The sequence below is a fragment of the Panicum virgatum genome, chromosome 7K (genome assembly GCF_016808335.1).
Source record: "Panicum virgatum strain AP13 chromosome 7K, P.virgatum_v5, whole genome shotgun sequence".
Taxonomy (NCBI): Eukaryota; Viridiplantae; Streptophyta; class Magnoliopsida; order Poales; family Poaceae; genus Panicum; species Panicum virgatum.
The window spans coordinates 27,961,341-27,974,901 of record NC_053142.1 but is presented as its reverse complement, the minus strand read 5'-3'; the positions used below and the strand labels follow the sequence as shown (position 1 = coordinate 27,974,901).

At 46.1% G+C, this 13,561-nt stretch overlaps 1 non-coding gene across 1 annotated transcript; it reads left to right on the top strand.

Moving 5' to 3' along the window:
• The first annotated feature begins 10,415 nt into the window (after window positions 1–10,415).
• Window positions 10,416–10,552, top strand: LOC120643243. The gene has a single exon (XR_005662930.1). It is a non-coding gene; the product is annotated as a small nucleolar RNA Z247 (small nucleolar RNA).
• The last annotated feature ends 3,009 nt before the right edge of the window (window positions 10,553–13,561 follow it).

Here is a 13,561-nt window from a genome sequence, read left to right as displayed (position 1 = left end):
GTCCAGCCCCCCGCATGGCGCCTGAGGTCCTCTGCACCGCACTGCACTCCTCTGCACTGCCCTCCTCCGCCCGCGCTTCCCTCCGTCCTTCCTCGTCCCCGCTGCTGCACCGAACCGGTGCCGCCGCCTCACGCCTCCCGGATTGAACCCCGCGGTGAGCTTCCTCGCGATCCCTTCCCGCTCCCCGACCCCTTTCCCCTCCCTTTCTCACTCCGCCGCCGGCAGAACGCCGCTGCGGCCACCATGACCGCCACTACGCCGTCGCGGACTGCCCCCGCGCGGGCCCTTGCTGCGCTGTAGGGCGCTCCTGCTCCGCCGGCCCAGCCTGGTCGCGGGACTGCCCTGCCGCGCCGCCGGCCGGCCACCGCCGGCAGGGAGCGCGTCGCCGCGGCTAGGGCTGGCTGCTGCGCCGGCTGTGGCCACGGCGCACGCGCTGGCAGGGGCTGGCCTGGGCCTCCCACTGATGGGTAGGGCCCAGCCGTCAGCCACGTTTAGGGTTTAGGGTTTTCTTGATTTTATTGTTTAAATGGCTGAAATCTATGAAAATGTGTAGAAAATTATAGAAAAATGCTAAAAATGCAAAATAAATTTTGTTAGCTTACATCAATCAAGATCTTCAGAGAAAAAATATTAGTTCAAGTTAAATGTTAGTTTTGCTTGTGCTATAATTTGTTTTATCCTCAAGCTTAATTATTGAGATATTCTTAGAATTTAATTATGGATATAATGTTTCCTGTATTATATATTAAGTGTTTCCTTTATTTACTTTTTCTTTACATGTGTATTTGTATTTCCTTATTCAATGTACATGTCAATTATGTAATTTTTAATTCTTAATTCAAATGTGTCATTATGAGATGTACATGTAATTTTTAATTTTTAATTCAAATGTGTCATTATGAGATGTACATGTAATTTTTAATTCTTAATTCAAATGTGTCATTATGAGATGTACATGTCCTTATATAGTGAATTTTTGTACTTTCATTTAAAACTAACTCACGCACACACTCGCGCAAACTTCTCGCCGTCTCCTTCGATCACATAAACGGTCTCTCGGTCCTTCTCGCACACCCGACCTCTCGCTATATATATCTCTCTCACACACACTCTCTCACACACACACACGCTCACACTCACACTCACTCTCTCAGTGCATTGGCACACTGCGTTGTACGGCTTTATTGAAGGTGCACTTGTAAATTTTTTATACATTGTCAATTAGTATAAAATTGCATATCAAACATATGTTGATTCACATAGGAAACGAAATGGAACCCTTTCACCGTGATGACGACGAGGCCTTTCTTGCGGACATAATTGGTACGGGCACGCACCACAACGAAGAGGATGCTGCCAAGGACGATGGCAGCCAAAATCTTAACGATACTGGCGATGGCGATGATAACCAGACAGAACAAATGACTGTGCAAGATGATAGTGCAGAGGTATATACAATTCATGCTTATATATATATAAACATACGCATTAATTCTTTATGTAAGTACAATGCGTACTAAATACATATTTTTTAGGCATCCGGATCAACTAGGAAACCAAAACGAAAATGAGGGTCGAAGAAAATCATGGAGGGGCACACTATTATCACTTCATTGAATCCTAACGGTGAACCAAAGTCTCCGAAGGGTGTGAAGATGACGGTGGTGAATCAATGTGGATGTTATGTCAGGGACCACATTCCCATTAGCTTCAAGCTATGGAAGAAAACTAAAGGCACAGATATCGATGCTGACATCATTCCCGAGACCGAGAAAGAAATGTTATGGGCAGATGTCAAACGGCACTTCACCTTTCTGGAGGACAAAGAACAACTGTTTAAGGATTGGGTCATGAAGAAGGTGGCTGTTGCTTTTCAGACGTTCAAGAAAAATTTGAACAAAGATTATGTTAAAAAGGGACTCACGCCGGACTTCGAGAAAAACTTCAAGACTCAACGTCCTTATTGGGACGCATTCGTGCAGTACAAGTCATCCGAGGATAGTGAGAAGAAGACAGCCCAAGCCAAGGAGAATGCGAGCAAAAAGAAACACTTCCATCATCTTCGGCAAGGAGGATATGCGTCGGCGATTCCGAAATGGCAGAAGATGGAAGATGATCTCGTTGCCAGAGGAATCGTATCGGCGACTTTCAACTGGCCGTTGCGAGAAAAACATTACTTCTACGCTCATGGAGGCTCATTGAATATGGAAGATGGGTCGTTCGTCACTAGCGATGCCATAAGGGAAGTGGCCGACAGGCTCGACTAAAGGCCGTGTCCGAAGGCAGCTTCAAGTCAGACAGAGAGAAAGACGAGCTGACGTATGCTCTTGGCACACCAGAACACACAGGACGTGTGCGAGGCATGGGTGTAGTTCCATGGAAGCATGGCTTCAGTGGCGACATAGAGACATATCGAAGCCGACAGAGAAGAAAGGCTGAAGTAGCAGAGAAGGTGCGTGCCCTAGAAGAACAGGTTGCTTCGATCGAAGGTGCACTTACAGCTAGCCAACAGCAGCCACCAGAAGCCAGATCAACGGCTCAGCTGGAGACTAGCCCTGTCGGCTCGCAGCGTCGTAGCAGCGTCGCTTCAACGGAACACCCAGCCGCAGATCGAGAGGAAACGGTTGCGGAACATTACCCCGTGGACGACATCGCCGTGAGGACCCCCTCTGAGCTTCTATTTCCGCTAAGGAAAAAACTGAAAGTAGTCGCTCACGGGGTTGCTGAAGTCCCTGTTCAAGGCAGGATAATCCATGGCATGACGATTCCAAAAGGATATGCTAGAGTCATGGTTGACCATGTCGAGAAAGGATGGGAAGACCTCGACCTCGAGATCCCTGGAGGCGATGGAGAAGAGGAACTAGGACAGGCCCTCCACACTTGGATCTGTTGGAAAAAACAGTACATAAAAATTGCAGGAAGGGATCATAGCCCGTCTCCGAGGTCACCGCCAGCTGCTCAAGGGTCTCTGAGGCCCAGTGTGGATCCACCGTCACCGCCCGCAGCCCAGGACCCCAGCGTTAGTCCATCGCCGTCATCGGCCGCTTCAGAGGAGCCTAGTGTTAGTCCGCCTCCGCCATCTCCTCGCCCCGCAAAGAAGAAGAAATCTGCTTGGGTGCCACCACCGCCACCTCCAAGATATAAGAAGACCCAAGAACGGAAGAAGAAAGAGAAGCCCGTGCCAGAGAAGTCAGGTTACGAAATGACTCCAGAGGAATTGGATGCTTGGGTGCAAGAAGACGTGCGCAAGCAGTTGAAGCCAAAGAAGCCTCCGCCAAAGGAACCAGTGGATCCAGGAGCAAAGAAATTCTATCTATCCATGATGTGCCAACCAAAGCCTGCACTGATGTCGGACTACGACCGCTCGATTACAAAATCATGGGAGAAGAAGAGTAATCGGAGGTACAACCAAGTCCCCCAGCTCGGCGAACAACCCAAACAAAGCGTACCCCCTCTAGTAGTGCTTTCAAAATAGGATGAAGCTACTGCTGAGTTTGTCAAGGAAACGAACCTCACAAAAGCTCAGCTCCTAGATCAGGAAAAAATCCCGGTTCTCCAAGGGGCAGGAAGAAAGCCTTTTGTACTGGGGGAACCTCTGATGTGGCCATAGTTGATTGACACCCGACCAACAAGAATGCGTGAGTTACATTAGTGGTACTTGAAAGCATGTGCAGATGGGTATATAATGCTAGCTGCTCGAATTAAACATACCCATTTCTATCGGGGAATGGATGACATTTGGATTGATTTTGACCATTTTTGGTTTCTATTCCATCAAGACGCCCTAGACAAGTCCCTCGTCAGTGTATGGTCTATGTAAGTGTTTTCTGTCAATTGTATACTCTAGCTCTACTAAGTCATTTAGATTTCTCATTCCCTCCTTTTATTTGTAATCGTGCAGGATGAAAATGTAAGAATGCCGGAAGAGCAGGATTTACAACATTGGCTTCATAGATCCGAATGTTGTACATGAGGAGTGTGTACGCAAATATCCTTATCGGACCGAGAATAATTTAGTCATGTTCTTGGAAGGGCAGCACGATCGCACATTCATTTTGTTGCCATACAACTTCAAGTGAGTCATTTCACTTTTTGAGTCACTTCAACTAGCCAATAAGTGTATATATCTAACATTTCTTATATCCATATGTATGTATCAATAGTTTCCATTGGATCCTACTTGTGATCGAAATCGATCGGTCCCGAGTTACTGTGTGGGACTCCTTGAATAAGCCACCAGAATTATATCAAAATCTCATAGACATCATGCAAAGGGCATGGTCTCGGTTCCTCAAAACACAATTAGGAGTCGCGTCAACACCGACTGACCTTGAATTCAACTATAACAAGTCGGTACGAATATCGCACATCTACTTTCATTTATTCAAACAGCATGAATATTTCATAACATGTATATATGTATATAGTGTTTGAGACAGCAACAAGGAACTAACCTCTGCGGATACTACGTATGTGAGCACATGCACTTTTTTGCAGAGAAACCAAGAGGGTGACACAAGAAAACTTCGAAGTACATATAACATTAGTAACAATTTCTTGTATCTAATTCCATGCAGGTACTAAATTAAACTATTGGTGTTTATTTGTTGTTGACAGATTTGGAGACTGAAAGAGAACCTCATCGAACCAGAAAGAATCAGGGCAATTCAAGAAGCACTCTGTGGATTCCTGTTGGATGAGGTGATAAATCCAAATGGTGAATTTTATTCCGATCCAATGATAAGTGTGGCTCAAGCTGATAAACTTAACCAACGCCGCAAGAAGGATGCCGGTGCCGATGACGATGCAGATGATTAGAATTATTGAAGAATTTGTCGGAAAAAACTTATGAGAATTCATACTTGTAAATATTATTGTCTTTTATCCATGTATGTATATAATTTCTAACATTTCTTTTATCCATGTATGTATATGTATATAATTTTTTTATTTGCTTTGCTCCATATACAAATACGAATTCTAGATACGAGTACGAGTACGAATACACAAACCGCTGCGAGTATGACTACTAATACTAATTAATTCAAATTGAAAGGAAAAGAGAACAAATATAAAGCATCAAAAAGAAAAAAAATCGTTTAGTACCAGTTGGTATTACCAACCGGTACTAAACTGCTCGGCCGAGCTGCTGGCGTGGCTAGCAGTTTAGTACCGGTTGGTGTTACCAACCAGTACTAAACGGATCGTTTAGTACCGGCCCAGCTGACCGGTACTAAGTGCGCATGCACTTAGTATCGGAGGAGCGGTACCGGTCGGGAAACCGGTACAAACCGGGAGTTCCCGACCGGTACTAATGAGAGATTTTCTAGCAGTGTGCATGCAGCGGTATATATAGACCCAATCAGGAGTCAGAGACTCAGAGCCCGTGCTTACCCAATTGTAGCAGCGCGGCGGCCTTCTTCTTTTTTCTTTTGCGAGAAAGGATGTATATTATATTAAAAGGTAGCACAGTACATTCCTTTTTTTACAGAAAGGACCCTGAGAAACTGAGAAAGTACAAACAGGACCCAAACTATTCATTTTCGTCCCAAGGTCGAGCTGCCGTCGTCGCTCACCCTGCCGCCTTCCTACACGCCGATTCAACCAGCCTCCATCCCTTCCCTTCCAGATCCAGGAGCGGACTCCAAACATTGGAAAGCTGCAAGAACTCTTCGGTGAAAGACCATCAGCCGTCAGCTCCTTGATATCCTCCATCTCCCTAGATCCCCTCCCGAGCAACCGAATCGGAGTACAAATCAGCCACACAAAGAAGAAACACAGCAGCCCAATAACCAAAACCCATGAAAGGACCCATCCGACGACGAATTGAGTGGTCTAAGGCGGTCCTCTCCGCTTCGCTACCAACAGCAGCCAAGAGCAGAAGGAAAAGAAGCCGCAGAGGATTGTTGGTCGCCCCAACCATCCGATCCAAATCAAACAGCAAGAACAGCAAAAATCCCCCGGCACAAGAGAGGCACACAAACCTCACAAAAGACTCACCAGAGAGGGTGCAGAAAACACCTTCATTGTCACCTGGGAAGAAGTTTATTCGCCGATGAAGTGGCTCCGGGACGGCAGCCATTCCTGGAGACCTAGCTCCACCGCCGCCTACCGACGGCGAGCAAAACAGAGGCCTAGATACAACCCTACCTAGCCTATTTACATCCGCACGTCGATTCCCCGGGGCCCCTCCCTCTCCGGCGCCAGATAGGCCGCCGGAGAGGAACGACTCTGGCGGGATCACTGCCGGAAAAGCTCTCTGCCTCGCGTTCGCCCTTTCGCCCCCCTCTCTCCTGTAGCGAAGGGATAATGACGAGAGCCGGTAGCGCGGCGGCCTTCTTCCACATCGTGGCTTCTGGATCCCCCCTGGAGAAGGGTGTGCGCAGATGCTTTTATAGACGCAGGGTAGGGCACAGTTGGGCAGCTGCATCCCAGCGGGCGCCGCCGGTTTGTTGAGCGAAGCCACAAGAAACTTGCGCGAGTTTCAGTTGGTGCAGTTTGGATGAGATAAGCCCTCGCGTCCATCTTGCCTTTCCAGCCGCACGCCAGGGAGCCAGAATCAGCTCACTGATCGGTGGGCCGGCTCTTATTTGCATTTCGAATCTTGTTGGATTTTAATCTCGTGTTCAAATTGGTATTTCTTTTGTATTTGAATTTTGTATTTCCTTTCCTTCTAATAATTCCAAACCCTCCAAAATCCTCTGAGGCTGGCCGAAATCTCTAGGGGCTCCTATACATCTTGTGGAAAATAGATAAACTATTCATTTTTAAAGCCCATTTAGCCCAATTAGCTGCTGCAAATATATTTAACATTTCTCTTAAACATATTCAACATTTTCTAAATATGTTCAAACATTTGACGTTCAAAATATTAAAACTATATAGATAAAATATTGAAATTGTAAATGTTAAAAGTTGAAATGATAAATTTAAAATGTTGAACCACCGAGGTTCCTTCTTCACGGGCAACCTGGCGGCGCGCAGCGGCCCGATCACGGTGCGGCGGCGGCGCGCGCGGGCGGGGGCGCGGCGGCCATGGCGTGGCCACGGCCTGGGGGCGGTGGCGTGGGCCCAGTGGGGTGGCGGCGGGGGCACAGGTGGGATGGAGCACGTGAGAGGTAGAGCTTGAGTGTGTAGATGCAATGGTTATAGATGATTACACGAATCTCAAACACTAGAAGGTGGGGAAGAAAAAATCTTCCGGAAGATACATAGGATTGGCGGAAATCTCTCCGAAGCCTGGCCCAATCTTTCTTTCTTTCTCCACTCCATTTCCTTCATGGGCCGCCCTCCCTTCTCTTCCTGCGGCCCAGTTACTTTAGAGCAAGCCCGCTTGGCCCAACCCCGCACGTCATTTACATCTTCCACCTCTAGTAGACAGCAGGCAACCCGTGTCTCGCGGCCATGCTCTGTTCGTAGCACCATTATCGCCATCAGAAGCCATCCAGTACCCTTTCTTCTCCCTGTTTCCTATGTTCATAAACTTAGTCATTTGGAACCATGGTGAGCATCACCGACCCTCACTCTACCTTCGTCACCTTCCAATTTCTCTCCCTGAGGCTCCCTCTGGTCTCCCACCATCAAACCCATCGCGCTGCCGCAGCCCCACGCTGCCAGCCACAGTTGACCCTCCCTCGGCCAAACCAACCGCAAAAACGGATTCACAAAGACATAAGGGCCCTATTCCCCTACTCCCCATCCAGCATCGATCCCCTTGCCCCAAACCGGCACTCAAGCTCCAGTCCCTGTCCATGGCTGGCAGTGGCAGGAGCCAGGAGGAAGATGACCTTCTCCTGTTCCGGTCTCCCTGCGTGGGCTGTGCTTCTACTTCTTCTGTTTATTCCCATCTTGGCCAACCCACTCGTAAGCCCATGATCCAATCCCGTGAAATCGAGAGCACAATAAGCCCTTGGAAAGCCCTTCACGTATGTCCTCTTAATTATTTTCCGAATTAACCAATAGCCTATCTTTGGAAATCCTTATATCTCACTCATCCGAACTCCGTTTGACCTCACATTTATTTCTAAATTTATATAAGTTCGAGCCCTATCCAATAGATCCAGTTTCATAATTTTTGGAATTTATTCGAATTTCATTTGAATTTTGATTTTAAATTTGATTTGTTCGTTGATTTACTAATTCGTCGATTAATTGTAATTAGTTGATGATAGAGCGTGCGACGAGGAATGTGAAGACCCGAACTTCGAGGAAGAACAAGAAGATGATCTAGAAGCAGGCAAGTCCTAATAACCACTGGTCATATTGAACCCATTTTATCAACACTGCAACACAGTAGAATCGATTTATAAAATTATATATATGCATGCTTTTTAAGTATTTTCAATGCCTGTGATAGATGTAACCGAATTTGGTTAGCCTTACGTTGATTGGATTACCCTGACCTTGGAAACCAAGGTTACCCAGCTCAATTGAAATCTAATTGACCGGATGATTCCTTGATTAGTATTTTACCCTTAGGTCCTTTCTCTTCAGAGAAATCATGTGTTGGGTATACAAATACGTAATCACACCCTTTTAAAAGAAAATGTGTGTGTCTTGGTGGTGTGCGTCTATGAGTCATACTTGGGGTGGGATGGTGATAATAAGATCTAGGTGGGAAAAAAAGTTATTTTGATGAGGGCGAGTAAGGTCCCCATGTTTATGAGGTACCTTAGGGTATGTACCGAAGAGGTATTGCTCGAAGACAATCGCCTTAGACGCATAAGTACTGGTATGGACCTTGTTATGTGCGTTGCATTCGTAGCTTCGGTTGGATGTGTTGGATATCATGAGGGTAAAGTGTAAACACTTTGCAGAGTTAAATTAAACTATCCGGATAGCCGTGGTCTGCGGTCAAGGACGCCCTATGGTCGGGTCCCAACGATTAATTTTCTGGTGTGAGTATTACTTGGCGTGTGTGTAGGGTTGATGCCCTGGTTTTTAGAAATGTAGAAATGTCGGCTGTGAGGTGTGAATTGGTTGTCTGTCAACACAGAATAAAACATAGGAATTGGTGGGATGGATTTGTTCTCCCTAAGGCCCAACAACTTAAAACTTGACACAACTTAGTTTTAGAAAATATTTTCCAACTATGCTTTTACAAATAAACCCGTGCATGAAGATAAGTTTTTTTTTCACAAAATGAGACCCATGTCAATCCTTGAACATTCCCGTATGCATGGTTTACCCCCCCCCCCCCCCCCTGTCGTGGTGTTAGGGCTTGCTAAGTATGTTTGCACACATGCCTCTCCTCTATTTTTTTAGATGAAGCTCCCGAGTATGACTGGATCAATCCTGAAGATGTCAAATAAGGCGCGCAGGGTTACGTCCGAATCCCAAGTTGCTAGTGGCATGAGGACTAACTACATTTTTTCCGTTGTGTTATTCCTATGATGTTTTCTCGGTGTTCTCTCACTGTGTAGGCCTCTTGGTCCTTCACTGTAGGACTCCAGTGTTGTAAGACACGCTTTATACTAATAAAGCCTGATGTTGTATGGTTTCTGTTGTCAATCTGTAAAACTGTGCATAATTGATCCAATGAGCACCATAGACCCGAAAGTCGGGGCCTGACACCTATGGACTGGTTGGAATTTTTCGTGTGCTAGCACACTGGATGCAAAAACCATGGCCCATTTAGCGGCTGAGTCAGGCTAAGCCTAGCTAATAGCTGATTGCTTTACTTAACGATAAATAAAGGTGGTTCGTGTAGAAATACGTAATGTATAGGAGTAGGACTCTAGTATCCTAACTGGACTCCTATGTTTCGTACCGTACCTGATACGGTCTTGTACTCATACCTGTCACTATATAATGAAGTACCCGGCGCCCCTTGAGGGTCAAGCCGTTCCATTGTATCTTACATGGTAACAGAGCCTCTTCTCCACAAGAGCATCTAGTTGCAAATCGTGAGTTTTTTTCTCTCGTCGCCGATCTAGATGGCGTCGACGAGCACGGGGGCTTCGTTTTTCTTCTCAATCCCGGTGTCAGAGAAGCTCTCCCGGGACAATTACCTGGTGTGGCGAGCCCAGGTCTTGCCGGCTATCCGTGGCGCACGGCTGGTCGGAATTCTTGATGGATCTATCTTGCAACCTTCATCAACCATCAAGACCCAGAAAGCTGACCAAACCATCGAAGAGGTGGACAACCCGGCGTATAATCGCTGGATCGAACAGGATCAGCATCTTCTTTCCTATCTTCTCTCTTCAATGACCAAAGAAATATTGGTTCAAGTTTCCTCCTGTGAGCATGCTGCTGAAGTATGGAGCGCTGTTACAGATATGTTTGCTTCTCAATCGAAATCTAGAATCTTGCAGATCCGCTCCCAGCTATCTAGAGAGAAGAAAGGAGATTCTTCTGCAGCTGCCTATTACTCCAAGATGAAGAGTCTTGCTGATGAACTTGCTGCTGTTGGAAGAAAGCTTGATGATGATGAAATCATCGAATATATTCTCAATGGTCTCAATGCGGATTATAATCCGTTTGTCTCTTCAATGGTTTCTAAGGAAAACCTCACGCTTAGTGATATGTATGCCCAATTTCTTGCATATGAAGCTCGCCTACGTCAACAAGCCTCTGATGAATTCAGATCATACTCTTCTGCTAATGCTCTCTCACGTGGACGTGGTCGCGGATATTCCCGAGGACGTGGCCGAGGTACTGCCGGTCGAGGTCGTGGTGCCGTGTCTGGTGGACGTTCTAATGAGCGATCTGTTCCTCAGGACTATGATACTAATGATGATGATAGCCCTGTCTGTCAGCTTTGTGAGCGCACTGGGCACACGGTACATGATTGCTGGTACCGTTTCAACAAAAAATTTGTCCCACCTCGAGATGGTGGCACACGGCCCTTCAAGACTAGACAGCAGAAGTCAGCCTCCTCTGTTGTCCCCTCCTATGGTGTTGATACTAACTGGTATTTTGATTCTGGATCTACTGATCATATTACAAATGACTTAGATCGCATCACGTCGCGAGAGCGCTATGGAGGCGATGAACAGATCCATGCGGCAAATGGCAAAGGTATGAGCATATGTCATGTTGGTACATCTAGTTTTCATACTCCTCATCGTGATTTTTCTTTCAACAAGGTGCTTCACGTTCCAGATTCTACAAAAAATCTTATTTCTGTTCATCAATTCACTACTGATAATGATGTTTACCTTGAATTCCACCCCTCTTTTTTCTATGTTAAGGACCTGGACACGAAGAAAACTCTTCTTCACGGTAGATCTCGTGATGGCCTCTACCCTCTACCGCACAAGCTCCAAGCTCACCATGTCGTGAAGCCTTCTACTTCTCGGTGGCATCATCGTTTAGGCCACCCATCTCCTGCTATTGTTAGTCGAGTCCTTAGGGAATATAAACTCTCTTTTGTTAAAGATCCCAGTACATCTATTTGTGATGCTTGTCAAAAGGCAAAGAGTCATCAATTGCCTTATCCCCAGTCGGATAGTGTTTCTTCTTTTCCCTTGCAACTTGTGTTTTCAGATGTTTGGGGACCAGCCCCCTCATCTGTTGGTCATTATCAATATTATGTCAGTTTTATTGATGATTTTAGTAAATACACATGGATCTATCTTCTTAAAAATCGATCTGATGTTTTTCAAGTCTTTCTTAATTTTCAACAGCTTGTTGAGCGTTCTCTCAACACAAAAATTATCACTATGCAAACCGACTGGGGTGGTGAATATCAAAAGCTTAACTCGTTTTTCCAAAAGATTGGCATCACGCACCATGTTTCATGTCCTCATGCTCATCAACAAAATGGCTCTGCTGAGCGCAAGCATCGTCATATTGTAGAAGTTGGTCTCTCCCTTTTAGCCCAAGCTTCTATGCCCCTCAAATTCTGGGATGAGGCTTTTCTCACTGCAACATACCTTATTAACCGTATTCCTAGCCGAGTCCTCAATTTTTCCACTCCTTTGACTTGTTTATTTGATGAGAACCCCTCTTATTCCTCTCTTCGTGTCTTTGGCTGTGCATGTTGGCCTAATCTCCGACCATACAATAAACATAAACTTGAGTTTCGTTCCAAGCAATGTGCCTTTCTTGGCTATAGTGATATGCATAAAGGGTACAAGTGCTTGGATATTGCTACTGGTCGGGTGTATATTTCTCGCGATGTCGTGTTTGATGAAACTATTTTCCCTTTTTCCACTCTTAATCCTAATGCGGGCAAACGTCTTCGTGATGAGCTTCTTCTTTTTCCTAAGAATTTTCATGATGAGGATATGAATTCTGGTGCCTCTAACATGTCTGATGCTTCACCCGAGTCTTGTGAGCTGCCTTCTGTTGATACAGGTGTGAACAATGGTGCAAATCCGGCTGGTATGCCCTCTATGGTGTTCTTTCCATTACCGGCAAGTTCTGGCGAGTCTTCTTGCAGTTTGGAGCTCCCATCCGAGTCAGGCACGGCTTCTGGTGTTAATACAAGCTCAGAACCTAGCGTTACTCCTCTGCATGATATGGCGCTGGCATCCTCTCCTACGGATCCAGGTTCCTCCAGCCCGGAGCTGCCACCTGCCCCGACATCCTCAAATTTATCGCTGTCGGATTCTATTCCCCAAGGATCTCCTGTGGCTGCTCCCTCTGCCAGTTCTCCTCTGCCCGGATCTGCTGCACAGACTCTGCCGGTTGATGTTGTACGGCGGCGTTTACCCCCTCCGCCTCCAGGGCCTCCGCGTCCTGTGAATGGTCCTATCCGATCGTCGCTTGGCCGTCCCAGGACACGTCTTCAGAATGATATTCGCATGCCTAAGCGATTTACTGACGGGACAATTCGTTATGGGCTCTCGAGTATGCTTCACGAGCCATCTTCATTGCAGGATGCTCTTTCTTCTGACCATTGGAAAGCTGCAATGCATTCTGAATATGATGCATTACTTCGTAATCAAACGTGGCATTTGGTTCCTCCGCAGCCCTCTCAGAATGTGATTGACTGTAAGTGGGTTTATAAAGTCAAACAAAAGTCAGATGGTACTGTGGACCGCTATAAAGCTCGTCTTGTTGCTAAAGGTTTCAAGCAAAGGTATGGTCTGGACTATGAAGATACTTTTAGTCCGGTTGTCAAGGCTGCTACGATTCGTCTTGTTTTGTCTCTTGCTGTTTCAAAACAATGGAGTATTCGTCAACTAGATGTTCAGAACGCGTTTTTACATGGTGTTCTGGAGGAGGATGTTTATATGAAGCAACCCCCTGGGTTTGTAGATCCAACGCTTCCTCATTATGTGTGCAAGCTTGATAAATCTCTTTATGGCCTTAAACAAGCACCGCGGGCGTGGTTCGCGCGGTTAAGTGCTAAACTTCATGATCTTGGTTTTCATGGCTCGAAAGCTGACACGTCCCTGTTTTATTTCCGGCAAGGGGGTGTCACTATTTACTTCTTGGTATATGTTGATGATATCATTGTTGTCAGCTCTAGTACTTTGGCTATGGACAAGCTTTTGGTTCAGCTTCGTGATGCCTTTGCTCTTAAAGATCTTGGTCCACTTCATTATTTTTTAGGCATTGAAGTCACAGGTTGTTCTTCTGGTGGTCTGTTGCTTCGTCAAAATAAATATGC